This window comes from Aotus nancymaae, unplaced genomic scaffold (genome assembly GCF_030222135.1).
Source record: "Aotus nancymaae isolate 86718 unplaced genomic scaffold, 86718_ANA_hifiasm-v0.15.2.pri h1tg000040l, whole genome shotgun sequence".
Lineage (NCBI taxonomy): Eukaryota > Metazoa > Chordata > Mammalia > Primates > Aotidae > Aotus > Aotus nancymaae.
In genome coordinates this window covers 7051359-7072061 of record NW_026988454.1, presented here as the reverse complement: position 1 = coordinate 7072061, position 20703 = coordinate 7051359, and the positions used below count along the sequence as shown (strand labels likewise).

Here is a 20703-nt window from a genome sequence, read left to right as displayed (position 1 = left end):
GCACAGTGTGGGGTGTGGTGGCGCATGCCTGTAATCCCAGCTACTGGGGAGGCTGAGGCAAGAGAATTGCTTGAACCCGGGAGGCAGAGGTTGCAGTGAGCCAAGATCACGCCATTGCACTCCAGCCTGGGCAACAGAGTGAGACTCCATCTCAAAAAAAAAAAAAAAGCACAGTGTGATCTAGCAGCCTAGCACCACTTCAGACTTGAGTGAACTGCTAGGATGATGCAGCGGCCATTACTTGCACCACGCGTGGGAGTGTCCACTTTCTCTTTGCCCTTTCTGTAGGAGATGCCTTTCATTCCTGCAGCCAGTGTTTATCAAAGAACCAGCCTGGGGAATGAATGCTGACCAGTCCCAAGAAGCTTGTCAAACTGCAGGGACACAAGATAAGAAATTCAAACTGTAGAGTCCAAGATTAACTGCTACTCTCCTGGAATGTGCAGCGTGTTTGGAAAATAAAAAGCTAGGCCAGGCATGGTGGCTCTCCCAGCACTTTGGGAGGCTGAGGCGGGCAGATCACTTGAGGTCAGAAGTTCGAGACCAGCCTGGCCAACATGGTGAAACCCCATCTCTACTAAAAATACAAAAATTAGCTGGGTGTGGTGGCGTGCACCTTTAGTCCCACCTACTAGGGAGGCTGAGGCAGGAGAATCACTTGAACTTGGGAGGCAGAGGTTGCAGTGAGTAAAGATCATGCCACCACACTCCAGCCTGGCGACAGAGTGAGACTCCGTCTAAAAAAAAGAAGACCCAGCACAGGCCTAGGCCACATGATGTTGACAAGTGCTATTTCTCTTCTTGTGTTTATCTGTTGTCCCATGAGGCAGACTTCCTGAAGAGCTAAGTGTCTTTCACCATCATATCCACAGCTCCCAGCACAGACCTGGCCATAAGAGGTGGTTAATAAATATCCACAGAATAAGACCGGGCACGGTGGCTCACGCCTGTAATCCCAGCAGTTTGGGAGGCCGAGGCAGTCGGATGACGAGGTCAGGAGATCGAGACCATCCAGGTCAACGGGGTGAAATCCCGTCTCTACTAAAAAATAAAAAAATTGGCTGGGTATGGTGGCATGTGCCTATAGTCCCAGCTACTGGCAAGGCTGAGGCAGGAGAATCACTTGAGACCAGAAGGTGAAGGTTGCAGTGAGCCGAGATCACGCCACTGCACTCCAGCCTGGCAACAGAGCAAGGCTCTGTCTCAAAAAATTAAAAATTAAAAATTAAAATTAAAAAAAATAAATATCCACAGAATGAATGAACTGAATGGTCAGTCACAATCACCACACCGCTCCAGGGAAACACCCAGCTCACGGCTGACTCACGATCGGACCTCCATCAGAGGGATGCAGCTGCTACCCTGTGGCCAGGTAAGGCGTCATCGTTAACAAAGCCAAGGAGGGAGGGATATTTTACCTTCCACGAATCCAGCTGACGATGTAGTATTTGTAAGCTACATTTGACATGGGAAAGGTCAGTAATTTAGCTCTACCTCTTTTCTAGGAATATATGTTTGTCAGGGACAATCAGAACCTTCCAGACTCTTTCGAACACAGCCAGGGATAAGGGGTTTCCTCTGCCTGGTTTTACCCTCTTTCTTCCTTTTCTCTTTCTTTATAAGTGGATGGACCTTTGGCCTCTGACTGCATTTTCCTAGCACAGAGCCGTGAATGCTGCGTGTCCAGAGAGGCTGGAGAGTGAACAGGCATTGATCTTTACACCTGGGTAGGGACCCCTGCCCCAAAGACCCAGTTTGCCTGTATGGGCTGTGTAGCCCTGGGAAGACTGCTGACCCCCAGGCTCCCCACCTGTGAAATGAAGATAAGAAGAGTTCCTAGCTGAGGGCTTGTTGTGAGGATTATCCGCAGGCCTTTGCCCGTTACATCATCTTAAACGTTGCTGTGGTCATCATTATCGGCATTGTGCCATCACCACGGCCTGGGTCCTGGCTCTGGGTTCCTTTTTGTCAAAGTCACCCTCTTCTTGCTAGCTACCCTTCTTCTATCCTGTGGGTCCAGTCCTCTCAGCCCAGAATCATTTGTAGAACTTAAAAAAACAAAAACAATGAACCTGAATTGGTTGGTCCAAGGTGGGGCCCATGGAGGCCTTTTTTAAATGCTTCCTAGGTAACCCTCATGTGCAGGCAGTGTTGAGAACACGGGTTAGACTTGCCACCAGGACCTGAAAAGTGTGATGGAGCTGCAGTCGTGGTGTTAAGCCGGTGCGTGTGTCCCCACACACAGGGGCTGCTTCCCACTGCTGTGTGTGAGATTCCCACAGCTGCCTCTACACTAGCTCATTTTTTTTTTTTTTTTGAGATGGAGTCTCGCACTGTCACCAGGGCTGGAGTGCAATGGTGCCATCCTGGCTCACTGCAAACTCCACCTCCCGGGTTCAAGTGATTCTCCTGCCTCGGTCTCCCATCTTTTTTAAAAAATTAAAAGAGACAGGGTCTTGCTCTGTTGCCCAGACTGGAGTGCAGTGGCATGATCATAGCTCACTGCAGGCTTGATCTTCTGGGGTCAAGCAATCCTCCTGCCTCAGCCTCCAAAGGGACTGACATTCTCATGAACCACACCTAATTTTTAAAAATACGTTTGTAGATTGTTTCCTGCTGGGAGTCAAAAAACATTTTTTTAAAGATGGGGTCTTGCTACATTGCCCCATCTGTTCTCAAACACTTGGCCTTAAGTGATCCTCCTTGACTCGGCCTCCCAACAAGCTGGGATTACAGGCGTGAGTCACTGCACCCAGCCGTGTCCAGCTCGCTTTTATTTCCTTGGGTTAACCTCCCCATTCCCTCCAGTTCAGTCACTGTCTGGAAAGACTCCATTTCCAAGCTTCAAAGCCCAGCTCAGAGCTCAGCTTCCCAGAAGGGAAGGCTACTGCAGGCAGCGGCCATCAGTCCAGCTTGACTCACACCCACAGCCACCTCCTTCCTCACCTGTGAAAGCAGGGGACAAAGTGTTTTGAATGAAAGAACTCTCTGGAATGCTAAAATGCATCACTTAAATTGATAAGTGATAAAGCAGACACAGCTTGTATTTGATTTTGCTGGCAGTCTTTCCAGTGCCGTTCAGACGCTCCTGCCTCAGTTAACAGAGTGCAGGGCAGTCCACATGGATGCTTCCCGACTGTCCTGCCGCTGCGATTAGTCAGCATCTCAGTGACGAGCCATTGTTTAAGTTGCCTGTTGGCTGTCAATCACTGCTTTTCCACAATTTACCTGGAAAACCAGACAACCAAGCTTGTTAAGCGTGTAACTTGAGCATTACACGTGCTGTGTAAGCAGGTTGAGGGTAACTCAGATTAAGCTTCATGAAATGGCCAGGCACAGTAGTTCACACCTACAATCCCAGCACTTTAGAAGGCCAAGGCAGGAAGATCACTTGAGCCCAACCTTGGGCAACACAGTGAGATACCATCTCTAAAACAATTAAAAATTTAGCTAGGCATGGTGTTGCACACCTGTGGTTACAGCTACTCAGGAGGTGTGGGTGGGAGGATCACTTGGTCCCAGGAAGTAGAGGCTACAGTGAGCCATGATCGCACCACTGCACCCCAGCCTGGCAACAAAGTTAGAACCTGTCTCATAAAAACACAACAAACAAACAAGCAAAAGGCCTAATAAGACACGTAGACGAGTTGATAATAAATTTTTTCACTTCATACTTCAGATGTGGGGCTGTGTTCCACATGGTTGAGTCTGTCCCCACCTCAGTATGGGTGACATCACCTCTAAAGTGGGTGACATATTTCAGCAGACTTGCTAGTTTCACCAGAATTAGATAATAAGCTTCCCCAGTCACCTTTCCCCACTTTCAACAGGTCCCGTCTCACCATGCCAATCCCCTTCCCTGCATCGCATGAATATTCCATTATGAATTTCACATAGATGGTCATACTGCTTATGTGCAGATCTCAGCACCTTAATAATTTACAGCGCTATTTCCATTTTTGATGATTACTGTGAAATGTTTGGTCAACTGACACTTCATGGCCATACTTAATACCATGGTTTTAAAAACACACACACACACACACACACACACACACACACACACACACAAATCAAAGAGGCCACCATCCCTCCATGAGGTCAGGAGTTGGGGACCAGCCTGGCCAATATGGTGAAACCTCCATCGCTACTAAAAATACAAAAATTAGCTGGGCATGGTGGCGCTTGCCTGTAATCCCAGCTATTCAGGAGGCTGAGACAAGAGAATCGCTTGAACCCGGGAGGCGGAGATTGCAGTGAGCTGAGATCACACCACTGCGTTGCAGCCTGTGTGACAGAGCGAGACTCTGTCTCAGGAAAACACCACCACCACGGGCTTACTGGGGCTGTTAGGGGCCGGGCTCTCCTCTTCTGGCCGACTGCAAGCCCCAGCCCCGCTTCTTCCTTCACTCAGAAGGTTTGGGTCCGATTATTCTTCAGTCCCAAGGGGGAGTGAGACCCTCATAGTGAGGGCTACCCTTTGGGTAGCTTCTTGGGATTTGAACTGGCAAATTTCACATGCCTCTTTTGTTTCAACTTCAAAAGATAGCTCCAGTGAAAGAAACCTCTAGGAATAGGAGGATAGCGTCATCAACAGTGCTGATGAAAGACGCCAGCAAGCCGTGAGAGCTGAGGCGGCCAGTCCTTCTCTCCAGGGAGTGGCAGGGGAAGAGAGGGCAGAAGGAGCGGAGCAGCCGGGCTATTTCAGAGAAAGCGAGGCAAGGCCCCCCCAAGGCGGGTGACCAGAGGCAGAAAAGACAGACCCAAGCCACCCTCCATCCATCCATCCACCAGACTACCAGAAGAGACAGAGAAGGAAAAAGAGCAAAGGCAGGCATATTCTCAGGGGTGGGGGGCGTGTTACTCACACCTGCCTGCCCTTCCCCACTCCATCCCACCACCAAGATTCCCAGCCACCACTGGGGGATGGGTGGTGGGGGAGGGGCGTGGCAAGGACCAAGCAGGAACCTAAAACTGCCGCCTTCCCAGAGAGTCCCTTAGAGAGCACTCAGCTCTGTTTCCTTCTCAAAAGTTCCCACAGAAGGTTTCCCTTGAGCAGGGAGCCAGTGCGAATCCGGAGCTGCACCCTCGAGGTACCCAGACGGTCTACTGTGGAAGTCTTCCGCTTCGTCTGAAAAGTTCACATAAATGTTGTGTATTCCATCATGGCATATTCATGCTTAATTTTAAAAACTTCTTTTCCCTTGGCTGTTTCGGCAACACAGCTGCCTGAGACGGCCGAGTCCCCCCATGCTCTGGACACCCCTTGTTCACTGTAAAGCGACCCCCGCAGACACGCCTCGGCTAAGACCTTTGCATCCACCCTGGACTCTTCGATGGCCGGGTCAGGAAACAGGGCCGCACTCACAGGGACACAGGATGCGCCAAGCCAACTCACACCAAGAGGAGCCCCGGTCCCGGTGAGTCCAAGGTGCCACAGATGGCACGGAGGGGGCTGTGCTGGGGGCCAAGCCCAGCTGTGTCCCAGCCCTGCTCCCTCAATGCTGCGCGGCTACTCACAGCCCCCTAGTGCCCCCAGTCTAGTGGCTCACAGGGAGGGTCCGAAGGAGGCAGGCCCCGTCTCCAGGGTTTCATGCATGGAAAGATCCCCCATTGGAGGCTGTAAATCCTCCCCCTGCCTGGACAGACTGAACATTTTTAGGAAATGGCAGGTGGAGGCAGGCTGGCAGTCACAGGGCACAGCCAGGTCGCGACCTTGCAAGCGCCTGCTTAAGGAAGGTGCATTTTCCTTGGTAAGGGAAGCTGTAAAGGAGCTGCTGAAGACCAGGATCTCTTTAAAAAGACAGACAACAGGGTGGGCACGGTGGCTCATGCCTGCAATCCCAGCCTGCCCAACATGGTGAAACCCTGTCTCTACTAAAAATACAACAAATTAGCCGGGCATGGTGGCAGGCACCTGTAATCCCAGCTACTGGGGAGGTTGAGGCAGGAAAATCACTTGAACCTGGGAGGTGGAGGTTGCAGTGAACCAAGATCCCATGACTACACTACGCCCCGGGCAACAGAGCGAGACTCCACCTCGAAGAAACAAAAACAAAAAATGAAAAAGACAAACAACAGTTCAGCAATTGGGGAAGACAGAGGAATGGAAAGCAGGAGGCAAGTCGTAATGTGGCAAAAATTGGAATGAATATAAATAATTAAAGAATTAGGCATATTGGCCGGGCACGGTGGATCACGCCTGTCATCCCAGCACCTTGGGAGGCCAAGGAGGGTGGATCGCCTGAGGTCAGAAGTTCGAGACCAGCCTACCCAACATGGCAAAACCCTGTCTCTACTGAAAATACAAAAAATCAGCCAGGCACGGTAGTGGGCGCCTGTAATCCCAGCTACTTGGGAGGCTGAGGCAGGAGAATCGCTTGAACTCAGGAGGCGGAGGTTGCAGTGAGCCAAGATTGTGCCACTGCACTCCAGCCTGGACAACGGAGCGAAACTCGATCTCAAAAAAAAAAGAATCAGGCATATTTTACATATCTCTCTGGTTCTCTCTCCCCACCTCCTCTCAAACTTTAACCCTATTATTCCTCTAGAGATGGAGGCCAAATGAAGATTTTAGCGACACCACATTTTCGTGACATCATTTGGTCTTAAGTAACTTCTAGATTTCCACATGATTTGTAGGGGCTGATATACGAAGTTTCTGCACATTTTGAAACAATGGGAAGTCTTTTCACCCTAAAAGAAAATTCAGGAAAATTTCAGGAAAGGCAAGATATGAAATGCAAGTCAAAATGATTCTGTTCAAATATTTGGAGAGTAAAATCACAGTGTGCTCAGGTATTCCTAGCTCTGTGCCTCAGTTTCAAATTAGATTAAATAATTTGCAAACCACAGGGCTGGGGTCAGGCTGAAATGAGAGACGCTGTGCAAAGCAGGCGGCTCCTAAGTGCTGCGTAACACATTGCTATAAAATACACAGATGATTACATTCTAAGGTGTAATATGATAAGTGACCATTTGGGAAGAATATCATTGGAAAATGAGCTTTTTCCCCCCTGTATTTACTACCTCAGCGTCAAAGACACCCTCCATACAAGTTACCAAACCCTGCTGGCTTTCAGACCTGCGCCTCCCCTCCCAGAGCTGCAGGACCCTCAGCCTCTCTCTGCCTCCTGCTGCGCCAGCCCACCTCATTCCTCCGTGGTCCAGGAGCGCTCCGGCCTCCCGCCTGTTCCGCCTCGCCCACCGGCCCACTCCTCTGGTCTCTGGCACGCCCTCCCTGATGAGCATGCACACTGGGACCAATACTCCCCACTTCCAGACCTAACTCAGGGGCTGTTCTCTAGTAAGTATCTCAGAAAGCCCAGACTGGGCAGGGATGGTGAGGCATTTCCCCTGGTGTGCCCACACCGTTCCTGCCCTGCTCGTCTTATCCACTGTGTGGGGACCCTCACTGAGGTTTCCTTCTTGCCCTCTGGGCCGCGTGCTCCTCAAAGGCACTGGCGGGGTTGGCTTCCACTTTGTATTCTCGTGGACTGAATACATGGGTTCCATAAGAAACGCTGTAAGGGAGGCTGGGCGCAGTGGCTCACGCCTGTAATCCCAGTACTTTGGGAGGCCGAGGCAGGCAGATTATGAGGTCAAGAGATCAAGACCATCCTGGCGAACATGGTGAAACCCCATCTCTACTAAAAACACAAAAATTAGCTGGACGTGGTGGTGCATGCCTGTAGTCCCAGCTATTTGGGAGACTGAGGCAGGAGAATCACTTGAACCCAGGAGGCGGAGGTTGCAGTAAGCGGAGATCATGCCATTGCACTCCAGCCTGGTGACAGAGTAAGACTCTGTCTCAAAAGAAAAAAAAAAGAAAATAAAAAACACTGTAAGCGGATTCTGGAATTGGGTGGAGAGTTAGAATAACAGACTGGCCCCACTTCTGTCGACCTTTGAGATCCTGAAAGGGAGAAGGGAGATGGGAAGATAAAAGGGAGGGACGCAGCAGTTATGGAACTCTTAGGGTCTCCCAGGGCTAGTTACAGATCCCTAGAGTCCCCCAGGGCTGGGGAGCCAAAGCCTCACCTGAGGCAGGGCAGGGTGCTGATCCTGGGACAGATGTCAAAGTGGCCTCTCCAGCAAGTGAGAAGCACCAGGGATGGGAAGGGAAAGAAAGGCTTGAAACACCAGCAACTGTGGGGACGGGTGCCAGGAGGCAAATTCACACTAGTGAGACCTGGGTGCTGGATTAGTAGGCCACTACTGGGTGGCGGTGGTGTATCGCTCTCTGTGAAGGTCAAGGAAACAGGAAGGAAATCCCCAGGTGGGAGCAGCAGAATTCTCTTGAGATATATTAATCTGTTCACGCCAGGGAGGTTTGGGAAAGGAGGCTCCCTAGGCTGGGGGGTGGGGAGCAGGACGAGGAGGGCCTATCTGTACAGATATGGGTGTGGAAGGGGCCCCATCAGACCATCGAGCCTCACCCTGTTCTCGCTCCACTGGGCTGCCTGGCTGCCCACAACCCCCATGCAGACTTACCAGGGCAGAAGGCACTAAACATTTGAATACTTTATGGCCACGTGTCACTTCTAACTTGGTTTACTATTATCTCTCAGTTCCCATGTAAAGTATTTCTTCATTCAAGTTAATGAATTGCCTCTTTGCTTGGGAACCCATTCATCCTCAGAAATGGGTTTGCTTTGATCAGACCAACCAGATTCTTGAGTGTCCTTGACAGAGCCGGGAATTCCCCCTCAAGCAGTGGTTCTCAGCTGTGGGCAAGTTCGTCCCTCCAGGGGATTTTTGGCTGTCACCACTAGGCATGGGGTGACTACTCCGGCATGTAATGGGTAGAGGCCAGGAATGTGGCTGAGCATCCCGTTCTGCACAGCTCAGCCTCTGCCACATCGAGGCTGAGAAACTCCTCACCCTCAAGGAATGTCACCCTTGAGGCCCTGGCCAGAGGCCAGCGATGCGGCAACCCCGACGACCTGACAACTTGTGCCCATCTGTCCTCTGGGTCGCAACATACATTCAGTGCTGGGTACTCTGCTCTGTGCTACGAATGGCGCAATGGCACCTCCATGCCATCAGTGACCACCCAGTGCAGTTATGAAGAGAGCACTGTGATCATTGTCATGGAATGTCATCATGCATCTAGAAAGAGTGACTGTTTTATGAAGGATGAATGGGGTGGTGGTGGAGCGTCAGGAAAGCAGAGGCTGGAGGCAGATGCTAGAAAAGGACTCACAGGCATAGAAATGGTTCCTTTGCAGGCTACCCACACATGAGGCCGAGGAATCTGCTCACTATCCGCCTTGCAACCTGCCCTTCCCCCAGCAGAAAAGAGACAAGAAAAGAAATGAGCCTGATACTCCTGGGAGGCAGGACACAGTCCAAGATGATTGCATTGATTGTCTGCTGATGGTTGCAGTATCCTGGGGAGTAGATGTGCTTGCTATGGACAGATAGTTCTCTAAAATTTCATCCGCCAGGGTTAACCTCTGCCCACAGAGGACTGACAGCTCACAAGGAGCCATGGAGATGGGCAACAGACCAAATTTCACTCCAGGATCAATTCACGTCTCCCATTCTCATTTCAGAGTTCATCTAACATAAGCGCTGGCAGGGTCTTTGCAGATAATAATCTGCCTTTAAGCTCAGTGATGGATTTGTGGGAAGTCCGCTGACGAACAGAAGCCTCTGACTCCCATCACCCACTGCCTTGGGAACTCTTAGAGCAGCCGCCACAGGTATCCTTGAGAGCAGCTGCTCAGTCAAGTTCAATCCTTGGTTAAACATTGGTTTTGAGAAGGGTTCATCTTTAATTTAATGTATGTACTGCACTGTCACTAGGATGGTTTTAATCACAAGGCCCTTTCCCTTCCCCCGCCATTTGTCTCTGGCTAAACCACAGTCAAAACAACACTCCCTGAAAACTATAATCGCTTGTCTTATAAAACACTGCTGTTAGTTTTTCTCCAAGTTCTAAAACACTGCTCTTTCTTGCAGTAAATTTGCCACTCTTAAAAACTAGGATGAAAGGCATGCAAGGGGAAGGTCTACGCGATAAAGATTTGTTCATTATTTGAAAAATATTAGCTGGGGGCCAGGTGCAGTGGCTCACACCTATAACCCCAGCACTTTGGGAGGCTGAGGCAGGCGGATTGCTTGAGGTCAGGAATTCGAGATCTGCCTAGCCAACATGGTGAAACCCCATCTCTATTAAAAATACAGAAATAAAAAAAAAATTAGCCAGGCATGGTGGTGTACCCCTGTAGTCCTAGCTACTCAGGAGGCTGAGGCAGGACAATCGCTTGAACCCGGGAGGCGGAGGTTGTGGTGAGCCAAGACTGAGCCATTGCACTCCAGCCCGGGCACAAGAACAAAACTCTGTCTCAAAAAAAGAAAAAAGAAAAATAATAGCTGGGCATGGTGGTACACACCTGTAGTCCCAGCTACTCGGGAAGCTGAAGCAGGAGGATCACTTGAGCCCAGGAATTCAAGGCCAGCTTGAGCAACGAAGTGAGAGCGGCCTCTTAAAAAAAAGACTGGTCTGACTTTGAACATTTTAAACATAACTAAAAACTAAATTTACCACACATCTGTTAAGTGCCAGGCTCTGCCCGGGGCATGGGAGCTGGACTGTGGAACACGCTGGGGCAAGGTGTGAAGGCGCAGGGAAAGCAGAGCGCAGATGATCCGGGTTCACATCTCAGCTCTGCTACTTCTCACGGTCTCCTGAGTTGCTTGATCTCCCTCACTTTTACTGTCTCTCTCTGTAAAATGGAATGTGGCGGGAGTCTTCACAGGCTAGCTTTGTTATGAGGATAAAATGAGTTAATAAACGTAAAGTCTATGTACTGGCACATAGGAAGCCCTGAGTCTAGGCAACTTGTCATCATTCTCACATGTCCTGAAGGCCAGCCAGTCACCTCAGTGTCTCTTACGGCCTCTGCAGGTTACCTGGCATATCCTAGACTGAGGTATCATCTCCCACAGGAATTGTTTTTTCTTCTAAAAAAACCAAAAAACAAAAAATGGGATACATGTGCAGAGCGTGAGGTCTGTTACCTAGGTACACGTGTGCAGAGCGTGAGGTCTGTTACCTAGGTACACGTGTGCCATGGTGGTGTGCTGCACCTGCTGACCCATCCTCTAAGCTCCCTCCGCTTACCCCAACCCTAACCCTAACCCTAACCCTAACCCTAACCCTAGGTACACGTGTGCCATGGTGGTGTGCTGCACCTGCTGACCCATCCTCTAAGCTCCCTCCGCTCACCCCAACCCTAACCCTAACCCTAACCCTAACCCTAGGTACACGTGTGCCATGGTGGTGTGCTGCACCTGCTGACCCATCCTCCAAGCTCCCTCCGCTCACCCCAATTCTCCAACAGGCCCTGGTGTGTGCTGTTCCCCTCTCCCTAAAGGGATCTTAGTGTCTGGCTTCAAACTACCATGAAATTCAAAATGCACCTCTCGTCTTGGAGGATCCTACACAGAAATGACCGTGAAGTAGTTACGATGTTTAACCTAAGCAGAGTGGAGATGCCTGTGCCAACCAGAGTTTATCGGGAGCAGCTTCAGACTGATAGCATCTGAGTTTAAAATAACCAAGAAAAAGAACTTGTTAAATGTTTTCTCCCAAGGTCAGCCAAGCAGAGGAGTGTGGTTTCCCAGGGAAACTTTGTCATGTTGCCCACATAATTTCCAGGCTGACGGTGGAACTTAAGTGGGGGAAAACAGTTCTACTAGGAAGAGCTTCATGACATGCTGCAGTGAGGTCCGGACACTCTTTGTGCCGGATATCTAGAGCCTCCGCTAGTATCTGGATGCACTGTTGTTACTGTGTAAGACTGAAAGCTGGCTGGGTGCAGAGGCTGTCGCCTGTAACCCCAGCACTTTTGGAGGCCGAGGCAGGTGGATCACAAGGTCAAGAGATCAAGGCCATTTTGGCCAACATGGTGAAACCCCGTCTCTACTAAAAATACAAAAATTAGCTGGACATGGTGGTGCGCACCTGTAGTCCCAGCTATTCGGGAGGCTGAGGCAGGAAAATCGCTTGAACCCGGGAGGCGGAGGTTGCGGTGAGCCGAGATCGCGCCATTGCACTCCAGCCTGGGTAACAAGAGCGAAACCCCGTCTCAAAAAAAAAAAAAAAAAAAAAAGAAAAGAAAAATTTTAAAAGACTGAAAACTGTAGGGGGTTGAAACCCATTTGTTTTTTTTTTATCAGAACAAGACACAGATTTGCAGGTTATTACAGGAAATCAGCTCCAAAGCACATGAGGATATTCAGTAAACTAACGGGTATGTAATTGGATGCAGGTCGTTTTTCTTTTTTAAAATGCTATACTTTGAGTCCATCTGGGGGGAGCTATTGTCGCCTGGAAATCTATGAGTAATTCACTATGAAAGGAAACCTTGAGAGATTGTCCCCCTCAGCTTGTTCTTTCAGAAAGAATACACAAGCCTTCCCTCTGTGTCTCCAGCGTTAGAAATTGCACTCTTCCTATTTAGTTAATTAACAAATGTTTACAATCCTTACGCTCATCCAGCATGGAGGATACAAAAAAAATATATAAAATGGAGAACAGTCAACAGCTAACCACTTGCTCCCTCCCTGCCCAGCAGAGTTTATGCTGTGTGTGAACAATTTATAAAATTGTTCAATGAAAGAAGTATCCTGTTTCATTAGCCAATAAATGCTTCTCTTAGAAGTAATACCCTCAGGCCAGGAACGGTGGCTCACACCTGTAGTCCCAGCTGCTAGGGTGGAGCTGAGGCAGGAGGACTGCTGGAGCTTAGCAGTTAGAGGTTGCAGTAAGCCGTGATGGCATCCTGGCATTCCAGCCTGGGTGACAAAGCAAGCCCCTGCCTCAAAAAATAAAAATACAAGAGTCATACCCCCGGGTTTAAGGAGCTGTTTCCACATTGTCTTCCTGATAGTGCCTAAGCTTCTTTAAGGAAAAATTGGCTTCCTATTTATTGCTATATCCATAATACATAGTGCCTGAGACATGATAGTCAACACTTTTGTGGAATAAATGAAGGGATGGATGGGTGGATGGATGGGGGACAGATGGATGTATCATATATGTGTGAATGGATGAAGGCATGGTGACTAAAAAGTAAACTTAGGATCAAAGGAAGAAGTAGCACAAACTAGATTGGAGGAACAAGATAAAGACAAAAAATAAACCAATGGGAAATCTTAGTGGAGCAAGAGTGCGCCACGGAAAAGCAGACAGGTTAGATGGATTGTCCCATGATAATGCTACTCCTTTTAAGATATTTCCTCTTATTCAGTCACTAGAAGAAAATGGAAATCAGCCAGTCACGGGATTTCCCTTGGAAGCCCTTCAGACATTTGAAAACTACAACTGTGTGAACTGTCTCTTGTTCTGCTCACAGTTGCATCTGTGGGACCTGACACATATTAGACACATAATACCCATCTGTTGAAAGAAAGAGTCATGCTTGAAGCTTCCTCTTTGCTACAGCCTGGCAGTGACTACAGACCTTCCCAAGCCCATGCTTGAAGCCAGATTTCAGAGTTCCAGTGCTTCCTTTCCAAACGGATTCTGTCTTACATAAAGAATAATGAATTTGAGTTGCCCAAGCTCTAGGAAATGTTAGATGGTTATTATGACTATTATATTTTAACATGAGTGATGAAAGATGTTTCTCCAAAGATTTAGATGTCAAACACCAAGTCAGAAATGTGAATGCATACCAGGAATGGTGGCTCATGCCTGTAGTCCCAGCACTCTGGGAGGCCGAGGCAGATGGATCACCTGAGGTCAGGAGTTCGAGACCAGCCTGGCCAATATGCTACATCCCTATTCCTACTAAATATACCAGAAAAAAAAAAAATTAGCTGGGTGTGATGCCACTGTCTGTAATATCCCAGCTACTCGGGAGGCTGAGGCAGGAGACTCACTTGAACCCAGGAAGTGGAGTTTGTAGTGAGCCAAGATCGCACAGCTGTACTCCCAGCCTGAGCGACAAAGCATGCCTTCATCTCAAAAAAAAAAAAAAGAAAGAAAGAAATGTGAATACAGCTTTGTCCCATAACCAACAGACCTTTCCAGAACAAAGAAGACTGCACAAAATATGTGACATTTACCAAACCCTCATTTGACCATCCCATAATGTAAAACAATGACGATGGCAGGAATTATAAGGATAACATTCTGGGTGAGTTCCCCATTCCCTCTTCCCCAGTTTCCTACCTGTTTAAAGTCTGGCCTTCTGTTGTTAAGCTGAAGCTAAAGAAGTATTGGATTAGGAAGGATTCTAGCTTCTTTCCAGTCTTTCTTCTAACCGTCTTTTTCTGATTAAGAAAAACTTCTGTCCCTAAATGTACATCTACTTGTGCTTTCAACCAGCACAGAGTGTACCTGCTCTATTTCTACACTAAAGACGGACTTCTCCCTGCCTGGAGTTAAGAACTCTGAACCAGCCAGGTGCAATGGCTCACGCCTATAATCCCAGCACTTTAAGAGGCCAAGGAGGGTGGATGGCCTGAGGTCAGGAGTTCAAGATCAGCCTGGCCAACATGGCGAAACTCCGGTCTCTACTAACAATAACAAAAATTAGCCAGGCATGGTGGCGGGCACCTGTAATCCCAGCTACTCGGGAGGCTGAGGCAGGAGAATCACCTGAACCTGGGAAGCAGAGGTTGCAATCGCTGAGACTGCACCATTGTACTCCAGCCTGGGTGACAGAGCCAGACTCCATCAAAAAAAAAAAAAAAAAAAAAGAGAGAACCCTGAACCATGATTCATTTCTTATCACCCATCTTTGCTATCTAGGACACCCTCTCCTTCTTCCCTTGAACTGTCTGCCGCTTCTCCTGTAAAACTTCAGCAGGAGGATCAAAACTCTCCCACTAGTATTTTTGCACTAACTGCATCTCCTTGACTGGCTGTTACCTCTTCCTTTCAGCTGTGTGCGCATCACTTCTTTCTGCCACCTGTTTGGTGGATTTTAAACTTGAGAGCACAGACTACAACTGCTGCCTTCTTCACCCACTTCACAGCACTGAGTTCAGAGCCTTGCAGAGAGTGAAATTCCAATACAGTGACGACTGACGCATCCCCTCCGAGTGGCCTCGGTCAGCCTCTTTCATGGGACCCTCCACTTACTTTCCCCAGGCCAAAGCTGCTAACTATTTTAACCTCTACTCAGGATCTGAATATCGGAAAGTGTTTTATTTATTGGGTCGGGGCTTTTTGTTGTTTTGTTTTGGCTATGCTTCTGAGGAAGTCCTGCTCTTTTTCCTTTGAATTCTATTCCATTAGGCTTTTTGCTGTGAAATTTCTGAGTCTGGAAACTCAAGAGAACTGACATCACAAACTTCGACTTACATGCTGTCAATCGGCTTCGGGAGGTCATGTGGCAAGTCTGTCCTTGAGGACCATTTTCAGGCAAGAAAAACAGTCATTTAACCTGGCTGCTTTCCAGAATTCTTTGCAGACATCAAACATCCACAATCCAACCTTTTCTCTGGGTACTAACGTGTGCTTTTCAAAATGCGTGCCTTACTCTTTTTAGTAATACTTTGCTGTGTTTCACGCCTTTAGACAGTTCTCGTCTTTAACTCCATGTAGCTCTAGTTTGTTTTGTGCCATGCTGTTTTGCCCCATTTTCAGGTAACTTTTCTGGCTGAACTACTTAAGAGCTCTTGCACTACAGCAGGTTTTATAAGACACAGATGACAGCACATTTAGATAAGGATCGCAGCAAACACAACCTCATTGAAACCACCTGGCATGCTTCATGCCTCCACATGGCAGGGTTGCTCCAGCTGCAATGATTTTGGCTTTAAAGCTGGAAGGTATGATGAGGGTTGAGTGACCTTCACACACCTTTATCCTAAATTATAGATAATTTTAAGAATCAAGAATGGGATTACTACTTACCTATGTTATAAAGGCTAATTATTTGGGATGCCCATCAGAAGAATGGTATCTCTTATCAAACATTTCCTTAGAAGTACTGAAGAAAAGCATCAGTTTAGCTGGTACCTGTTAATAGGCCCACTGGGACTATGTCTTTCTAAGAGAGGTGTTATTTGATTCTAATTATAATTAGCTTTGCTTATTACTAAGTAGATAACAGTTTTCTCTTGTTTCATATTTTTTTCTGGAAATCATTTTTTCTCCCCATAGAGAACATTCAGAAGCTGTAGTCGTTTCAACGTAGAACAAGACGTGCCTGTTCTCCCTGCCCACCTCCAATTTCCCTGATCACACACACATGCACATATTCTCCCTTCTCTCAAGATACCTTTTTTTCCAACTAAGAGTGGCTGACTAATCACAGATGGATTAATCCTTCCACAGTTTTGAAAGAGAAAAAGTCTAACAGCCCTCACCTTGAACAGAGTGAATAGCGTGGCTAATCCATCTAAGAACAATGCATGAAGCAACGGGAAAAGGAGAATCCTGCCTGGTGTGACCGTTTGTTACTCATACTTATTGAACTTAGGTTCGGGGTTAAGCAAGTGAAGACCAGAGCAAAGGACTCGTCTTTTAAATATTTGGGCTTGTAAGCAAACCTGGGCAGGCAATAACGCATTTATCAGTGCGAATTCTCCAATGCTCGCTAAAACTTTATTTCAATGATCTCACCTCCTGTAAGGAATTAATTCCCCCTTAGCTTGACCACAGGATCAATAGCATATCTTGAGAAGTGTTTAGGTTTTCTAAAAAAAGACCAGACACTGAAGACTTACATAAACATCAGAGCATTCCTTTTTTAATTCCTCGATATGATGGAGAAATTCATAGGCCGAAAATTAGGTAAATAAAGAGGTAATTACCAATGCCTGTTTCCTTGACAACTCCCCTCCCCGAGACCTCCTGTGATAGGGAAAAACCAAAATGCAAGTGAGGAGGGGTAGCCACAAGCCATGCTGGATGTTAGCAAACCGAAGCAAGGAGCCGCGCAGAAAGCTGCAAACTAGACACGAAATACAAATAAATCAATGTATATCAGGGCTGCATATTGTGTAGTATTTTTGTGGTTGCCATAGAAACGTCAGCGACGGAAGAACATGTTGCATGACACAAAAGAGAGCACTATGTAATAGGAACATTCCCCCCACCCATCCCCCCCACCCCCCTCGCGCCCAGCTTCGTCTATGGCAGAGAAAATGCTTTAGCCCCGGGAGGGGGCTGGGTGGGTGGGTAAATTAATCCCGGAACAGCAGCCTGAAATCACAGCCCAGAAAGAGACGCTCGCCCGGCCCAGCACAAAGCGAGGGTCCTTTTGTACCAGCAGAGCCTCTCTCCGCCTCCCTCCAGGCGCCCCCCGCACCTTTCCCCTGCCCGCAATGCACTCTCCCTCCCCCGGAGCCTACCCCTGCCAGAGGTCCTAAGGAAATCCAGCCCAGGAGAGAAAAATAGGATAGGAGGAGGAATGCAAACATCAGCCACACCCAGAGGGAAAGGTGCCTGCGAGAGGCACCGGGAGCACATACCTCCTTCCTGGCAGCCCGTGGCACATGAACTTAGAAACCAGAAGCTGAGACGGAGCCGGCTGGGTTCAGAAATTGCCACTAGTTTATAAGAGCTGTAAGTCAGCCAACACTGGAAAGAAAAAGCGAGACTCCACCCATGGGGTGGACCCTTCAGGGGGAAAAAAAAAAAAAAAAAGTGGTCCTCAGCTGACGTCTCTCCCCACCCATGTCACTTCCTTTTAAAGCTACAAGTTAGCAGTTGCCGAGAGGGAAGAGCGAGCCGGTGTAATGTGAGTCACTCCCTTCCCCTCCCAATTAGTGTAAGGAAGTGCTTCGATTGGCTTCACGTTTGAAATCGCTTTGGCAGTCTGGCTCGGGAAGCTGCCAAGGATAAAATAAACAAGACCCCCTAGAAGTGGCGTTGCTTTCTCTCCCCTTTCTCCCTGATCCTGTTGCATCCCTGCGCCCTAAGGGCTCCTCCAACCTCTGCCCAGACTCCGGCTCCGTCTGTGTTGCAACCTGGAAATTGTCTTCAACTGGCTCATTTTCAATTCAGCAAGCATAGGATCCATTTGTTTGGTAAAATGCCCACCCTCCAAAATCTCCCCTCACCTCTCCTCGGTCCGCTGTGCTGGAAGGAGATTGCGTTCCACTCAGAAGAGCCCAAAAGCACCTGAAACAAAATAAGCCTCAGCACTCGAGAGGTTGAGATGTTAAGAACTGGGATGAAAGAAGCTCGGAGGTCGATTGATATATTTTCTGCTTTCAAACCTGGGCACCAAGGTTGATTTCCACTGCACAGGCGTGCACAGGCATGTACACACACACTCGCATACACGTGGCATTTACACAGGTGTATTAGAGAGGGTTTGGGCAGACCTTTAGAGTAAAATAGTGTCATCACTATTTTTAAAAGGGTGGGCTGCTGAAAATCCAGAAATGCCAGGTCCTAGAAAATTACTTCAATTTCAAAATACTGAAGGTGTGTTTCCTTCAAATGTCCACTATTACCGCCAGTGTCAAAAATCATATTTAACTATTTACTTGACTCCCGAGTTCACCCTGTTCTTTAGATGTTTACAATCTACAAAGGAAAAATAAATGTGCTCACAAATAGCTGGAGCACATTGCAGAATTATTAAGAGCAATGCAAGTGTCAAAACCAGCGTGTCATGAAGACAGAATGGAAAGTGTTCCTTTGGTTGCCATGGGGGAAGGCACTGATCATTCAGGAAACAGGGTTTCGATGGGGTCCTGTGGGAGGTGGCATTTTTCTCTGATGGGAGAGAGGGAGAGTGAAGCAGGATGGGGTGGAAGGGAAAGGACATCTGAGGCAGACAAAAGGATCAGAACAAAAACCCATTTGTGGTAATAACTTAATATCTACGTGAAAATGAATTTGACCACAGAATAATGCTTATAAAAGATGTTTATAAAAAATTGCTTGTAGTCAATGTAATTTTTAAGAGTTATCTCTCATAACTTTTCCAACTGTGTTTTACGACCCGTGTGCTTCTAGGTTTGGTGGAAACTTGAGTTTTTCAAAGTATTTTACAAGTAGAGTTAGACTGTTTTTCACGGTTAAATTTTGAATGGTAATTTATTTCAAAATCTACAAATTGCATAAATTCCTGCTAATACAAGTACAGTCGGTGATTGCAGTGGAAAAGATAGGAAATTTAAAATTTGGACAGTTGTAACTTTTATTCTGATCTCAGTACTTTAACATCCTCATTCCATTATTACAATTACAATTATTATTATTATGCTTGTTATCGCTAACACTTTGCCTATCTAGGCAATGTTGCTCAAGTATCTCGGATATAGCTGAGAAATATGGGAGAAAAAAATTACTATTTCTAAAAGTTTAGCATAGAAATACAAAATTCATGGATTAAATCCTATACTTTATTTATTTATTTATTTATTTTGAGACAGAGTCTTACTCTGTTGCCCAGGCTGAAGTGCAGTGGTGCGATCTCAGCTCACTGCAATCTCTACCTCCCGTGTTCAAGCAATTCTCATGCTGCAGCTTCCCAGGTAGCTGGGATTACAGGCGTGCACCACCATGCTCAGCTAATTTTTTGTATTTTTAGTTGAGACGAGGTTTCACCATGTTGGGCAGGCTGGTCTCTAACTCCTAACCTCAGGCGATCCACCTCCGCCTCCCAAAGTGCTGTGATTATAGGCAGGAGCCACCACACCCAGCCCTATGCACATTATTGGGTGCCATTTAGAGTCTATCCTTATATGCCCTTGTTTAGCTATTTCTATCTAAACAAGGAATCGTAAATATTTCCGGGTCACAACCTAACAACTCAGTTCAACACGTTTATTGAGTATCCATGCTAGTTGCTGAAGATACAAAAACATCAATAAGACATGGACATTGCCCCAAAGTGCTCAAAGTCTTAGAAGGGAAGGCGAAATGTAAACAGTTAAGACATAAATGGAGGCAATGATTGTCAGGTGTACAAGGTTCAGAGGTGGTTTGAGAATGGGAAGAGGAGAGGGAGGATACATCCACATAGTTTCTTAGCTCACAGTGGACTCTCAAAGGGGTGGACAGTATACTCATCAGTGACATGGTAAGAAATAAATGCTGACAGTTGGAGAGAGGAGAAACAAATTGAAAAGGAGATACAAATCATAAACTGGTAACTTGAAAAAGATACATAAATGGTCAGTAAACAAAGATGTAACCTTACATAAAAATACAAGTACAAAGTAAGAGATGTTATTTCGTTGCCTAGTCACTTGTCAAACATTCAAAAAGCTAGAATGCGCAGTGCAGAGAACGCAATGCCATGGGCTCTCTCTTCAGCTGGTGATGGAAAATGAATGCAATCTCTGGAATTCAGTAAAACCAGATTTTTCATGAGGCTTTAAAATATTCATACTCCTTAATCCAATAATTTGACTCAGAATAAGTTATACCAAGGACATAAGCAGAGATAAATTCAAAGATTTTGAAACATGCATATTCATCAGAGCCATTTATAATAGTAAAGTCTGGAAACCATCTGAGTGTTTGAAGTAGCAGGTTAGCTATGGAAATGATATAATGGTCATATGATGAAACACTACAAAAATTTAAAATTCTATTTTTGAAAGACCTAGGGAAATTCATGGTATCCTAAGTGTACAGGGAAGTAAGCTACATATTAAATATGGTCCCCTCCTATCATTCTATAAATATATATCACAGTGTATATAGTTTGTTGAATGTGTCCCCCATGAATTCATGTTCACCCAGAACCTCACAATATGAGTTTATTTGGA

At 47.1% G+C, this 20703-nt stretch overlaps 1 protein-coding gene across 1 annotated transcript in view; it reads right to left on the bottom strand.

The window, feature by feature from the left end:
* The window catches only part of AGPAT4 (1-acylglycerol-3-phosphate O-acyltransferase 4), a 133966-nt gene extending 116377 nt beyond the window's left edge, over window positions 1-17589 (bottom strand). Inside the window, exon 1 of the mRNA XM_012451108.2 lies at window positions 17443-17589. The gene's annotated coding sequence lies outside the window, so the exon portion shown is untranslated. The remainder of the gene's footprint in view (window positions 1-17442) is intronic.
* Window positions 17590-20703: the final 3114 nt, after the last annotated feature.